Raw genomic sequence first — 5,830 nt, forward strand, 5'->3', positions numbered from 1 at the left:
TTTTGCTAACCCTATCACTTTTAGTGGTTGTATACCGCTTTCTACTTATTTTGAGTATTTTGTTGTTTTTACTTTTCCTTGTACCTAACCGCGTTTTCAAACAAACACAGTAAAAAAAATTGTTTAAGCCTGTCACTTTAAAAACAAGTTGTTTAAACTTTTTGTAATTGTTTAAAATTTTTAAGCAACTTGTTTAAAAAGTTTAAATAGTTGTTTAAAATGTTTAAACAATACTTGTTAGAGTTACGGGCTCAACCAACATGGTTAAAAAAATAAACAGCGTTTTTACAGTGTATGATTAAAAACCACTCTTAAATCCTAATAACAAACTGTAAGCCCATATTATGAATCTGTATAAAATTCTCTAAAATTCACCCTTCAATATGAGAATAGGCTCGCGGTCGCAATTATTTGTAAACAGAGGTATATAATGCTTGCATGTATACAGATGGACTTACACCTATAGTATTTCTAAAACGTATATACCGTCAAATAAATTTGCTTGTGTTTCTACACATTAGGCCTTTCATGCCTATAATATACACGAGGGTTAATTTGAGACGAAATAAATAGTAACGTTTCCTGAAGGGGTACTACGGGTTGAAAAAAAAATCTAAATAAATAGAGTAAAATAAGTTGAGCAAAAAGATGAAAATTTCATAAAAATCTGATAACAAAGTTTCTTAATTTTAAAGTTTAGCAATAAGTTTGTGAAAACAGCTTTATTCACGTCATGAATATTCATCAAGTGGACTGATTATGTCACACCCCCACTTTCCCCAGGCCTTTTTTTATGTTATTACTTGAAATCATAATTTATTTGTATAAATTATGTGTGAATGATTATGTCTCCCTTATAATGTAATAAGTTGCAGCAAATAATATCTAATGCATTAATTCAGTTGTCAATTCAATTTTCAGTCTATTATGAAAGACAAAAGAACAAGTGGCAATATGATAACAGTTTTGCTCATTGAATATTCATGAAGACATGCACCGAACTGTTTTCCCGAAATAATGCAAATCTTTAAAACGTTGTTCTTCCATGTCCGATTTCGATGAAATTTTCAGTGTATTGTTTGTCTGATTTTTGTTTTAATTATGTTCAAATCATATAATTTTTAGCCTGGAGTACCCCTTTTAAGCTAACCTCCAATATTCAAACAAGAATTTTTCGCTCGGTTGCTATGCGCTTCCTTGTAGACAGTGAGTAAAAATTGCAGAGGGTATATTGCAGCCTCGCCGCTTTTTCCATTTACATATTCCTTTGAAAAACAAACAAACAAATCATTTGATAATTCAATCATGTCAAGGATTGTGAATTTTTTTTTTAAAGTACCTCTTCAAAGAATAGTTAATAAAAGCGGTGGGGGGGGGATCTGCATTCTTCTTCAGGAGCAGGTCAAGGGCAGTGGAACCGGGGGCATTTGCCCCAGACCCCCCAAAAATCGTGGAGGAAATGATGGCTTTCAAAAGTTAATTATCTTTTCTTTGTAATGTATTTCATATTGTGAAACATGTGCATTTTTCCCACATTTTCTTTTTTCGCCCTTGTACAGAACAGAGAAGACATAATTGGATGAATAATGCTTTATCATTATTATTTATGTTGAAAAATGTTTTTTGGCATCTTAATTTAAACTTAAAGTTATAATACACTCAAGGGCAGGGACCACGGAGTATCACGGGGTAGCAAAATTAGGTCCTACTAAAATATTTGCCCCACTCCCACCCAATCCATTTCACTAAGGCCTAAATGCAATTATCACACTTTTTCTTTATGTGATTACGCAAAATGCATTAATGAATTTAAACCTATTTTGATATAAAGGAGTAGGAGGAAGACAAGCGAAAAAATAAATTAAGAAGAAATTAGAATAAAGGTTGAATGAAGAAGCCCTACATTAAAAAGAAGGAGGAGGAGGAGAAGGAAGAGGAGAAGGGGGAGGAGGAGGAGAAGAAGAAGAAGGAGAAGAAGGAAGAGAAGAAGGAGGGGGAGGAGGAGGAGGAGAAGAAGAAGTTTGAAATTGAAATTCAAATAGGCCTGAATAGGCTCGACTGTATTTTTTTTTTTTCATTAAAATCAGTCATCTCCCTTTCCGTTTATGGCGTTGTACTGCATTCAAAACCGCTTGATCTATCAAAAAGAAAGAAAGAAAGAAAGAAACAGTCGTTTAAATTTAGGACTCTCTTATCACATCTACGGTATACAAGCAATGCTTTTTAGTGGATTCCCTCATTTCCATACACGCTTAATATTACTGTACAAGCTGTTATTTTCGCGTACAGAATTTTTCGCGAATCGCGGGGGTCCCGACATTTTCGCGGGTTGTTAAATTCGCGATTGGAAGATGTACAAAACATTTCCACAGCATTTCTAAGAAGCAAAATTAGTGCAAATTACGTGCAAATTTGCAATCCTCAATGCCTCCAGGCTGATGTGTCTTTTGTACATAAATATGTCCCTGTAAAAACAGTTACAAACTGTGGAAAAAGGTGGCTTGAATTTCACTTTTTTTACCTTTAGATCTGAAAATTCATCATGCCACAATTAGATCTGTAATCTACAGGGTTAACCAATCTTTGGAATTTGTTCGATTCATTTTTCAAAAAGTTGGTAAAAATGCAAAAATGTGGAATTTTGTGAACAGAATCTTCACCTTTAAAAGATCTGGTCATGTGACTTATGAATATTAATGAGTATGCAAATAGCTGCCAATACGTGTGTATAGAGTCAATCAGATGAAAATAAAATCAAATTATTTCATGAAAAATACATTTTGATATTACAGAGAGTATATAAATATTGATAAAATAATATTAGAAAATAGTTTAGGCTCTGATTTTGTTTGAGAAATCAAAAAAAGTGAAATTCTAGCTAACTTTTTGAATCACTAACTGTACTTTCTAAGCCTTATTTTTTGTACATATACAGGTGCATATCACCATTACTCACTACACAGGATGTTTTCTACAGTAAAGCTTTGCTGTTGGGGACATTGGCACTGACTAAGAAATGTGTCAATATTTTTTCGCGAAATCCGCGAAAATAAAACCCCCGCGAAAATAACAGCTTCTACAGTATTTTATACAAGCTTTTATTATATAATTATGCTGACGTAAAATTGAATTTGTACTCATACTTTGATTTGTATTTGATTTATATTTGTCATGGAAATGAAAATTAACTTCTTTAATCTCCATTTAGATATTTCTGATATGTGTTTTTAATATGGGCAGACAACATGATAACGCGTTTAATGAGATGGCGCTGTTAATAATACCTTGATGAAAGAGCGCTGCAAAGCCAAATACTGGGAATAATGTACTTCTTCAAGTTTTCTTTCGCCTCTCTGTTAAGTTAAATGGAGTTAATATATAAAGAACTGACGTACATGTGGGGGGAAGGAGGGGCATGTGTTCGACCCCGCCCCCATCAAAAAAAAAAAGAAAAAAAAAAAGAGGAAACAAAAGCAAGGAAAAGAGATGGGGTATGATATTAAACATTGTCACAAAATTAGATTTTTGTATTAAATAGGTCAAAATTTATGCTCGGCTGGCAGGTTTTTGAGTTATTTTGCCCCATTAAGCAACTGAGAAGTTCATTTTTTAATGAAATGTGCTTGAAATGTGTAAGAGGCAAAGGCGTTAGGCCTATTGTATACCCCTCAGGGTTCCCAGCTTTTCAAGAAAACAAATTCCCTGATTTTTCCCTGAAGTTTAAAAATTCCCTGATAATCAATTAAACCCATTTCCAGTTTCACATGTTATCTAAGTTGTTGCAGTGAGTTACATGTATTACATAATGTAAAACAAATTAGTAAACACTCCAAAAACACCGGCCATTTTAGTCATTCAATGGATTTTGTTTTGATATGCAACAAAAATATAACAGTCTGACTGACTACCCTTGAGGCATTTTCCCCTGATTTGAGGTATTTTTGAAAATCAATTTCTCTGATTTTCCCCGACTGGAAAAAAGTAAAATAATTTTCCCTGATAGGCGGGGAATCACGATATCTGACTAACAATATACCATCTTCTTCTTCCTATTCAATTGAATTTCGAACAGCACCTGTAATATCGATTGTATATAATATGGCACTATATATATATATATATATATATATATATATATATATATATATATATATAGGCGTAAATAATTCAAGCATTCAATGATAATTCAATAATTATTGTCAATAATAAGTCAATAATTAAGGCATCATATATATGTATATGTTTGTATATATATATATAGAAAATTCCTTTAGAAATTCATATTGTTATTATTATAATTAGATGGAGATATATATTTTATGGGATATCTTAGATTGATTTTTTTTAAGTGACAAGAATCTTGTGCAGTTTAGATATATTACGGTAGTTAAAAAAAGTTTTAAGCAAATTGTGTAAGCCCATCACTCTTGGTTAAACTTTCAAATAAGTTGTTCAAACTTGTTTTCAGTAAACTTGACAATAGTTGGTGGAGTGATGGACTCAAATAACATTGCTTAAAATTTTAAAGTGTTATTACAGAGTACCTTTACCTATTTTTTCTCTCATACATAATCCCCCTCTTTCCTCTTATACATTTTCATCCTTCCTCAACTCCCATCTTGTCATCAATACTTGATCGGCAGATTTTTGTTTTAAATTATTTTTTCAAAGATCGGTATTCATTGTTCCTTCATCCCTTTATGCCTAGTTCTCTCTCTCATTCATATCATATATCAATCCTTTCTATTCAACAAAAATAACTTGGTACACAGTAAAAACGCTGTTTAACATTTTATACAAAGTTTTTATGATATGAACCTTACAGTACTTGGTTAAGCAACCATGCTTAACTCATTGATAATTAGGCATTGGTATTTAAACTTTGTTGTTTCAGATTTTATACACTTGTTTAAATTTTTTGAACTACTGCAAGGTTCATATAGTTAACAGCGTTGTATAAAAATGTCAAACTGCCTTTTTTTTCTGTGTATAACAAGATTTCATGAATCATGATATAAAAAGGCAATGTTCTTTATCCTATCCGTTTTGAAATAATAAGAATTTGAATTGTGTTTCTCAAGACATGGCATGTTAATACTGCCGTACTTTGGCAAAAGGAAGCAAGTTACAAAAGTAACATTTATTGTAAATGAGCAATGTGTGTTCGAAATTTACATGGACGTCAATGCAATTTAACAGCATATTTTCTTCAATATCTTTCCATAAAACGGTCATTTCTTCCTCAAATTTTGCCTGAACGTGAAACACTGATACAAAGGGTGTTTCAATTTCAAAACAACAATACATTTGGTGTTTCAAAATAATAACAAATTTGACTGATGTGCCACTTGCTTCCTTTTGCCAAAGTTGGGCAGAAAAGACCCATGGCTCTGTAACAAAAAGATTTAGCGATCAATAACTAAATGGAGTGACCAATTAAGATCAATGTTACATGCGCATTTAGTTCAAAATACTGACCAGGAGCCAATCACAAGTTTTCTTTCATATTCGCTAAGCTTTGTGTTACCGGGCCCTGATGTACATAATATGCCAAGTCTTGTTTAGTTTAGACCAACTAAAATATTTGAAATATCCTTTTGAGGTTTCTATCATCAACGTTTTATAAAATCAATTGTAATTTTACAAACTTCTTTTGACATACCCACCTGCAAGGCAGCCTTCCTTTTCCCAAACACCTGTCTCATTTTTATTCTGACAAATATTTTAAAAGTGAAAATATGTATTTCTTTAAGTGATTTTATAATCTTTTAAATCTTTTGGGCAAACACAATGATACAAATACAAAAAAAAATTATTTACACACAAAATG

The sequence above is a fragment of the Lytechinus pictus genome, chromosome 5 (genome assembly GCF_037042905.1).
Source record: "Lytechinus pictus isolate F3 Inbred chromosome 5, Lp3.0, whole genome shotgun sequence".
NCBI classification, from domain to species: domain Eukaryota; kingdom Metazoa; phylum Echinodermata; class Echinoidea; order Temnopleuroida; family Toxopneustidae; genus Lytechinus; species Lytechinus pictus.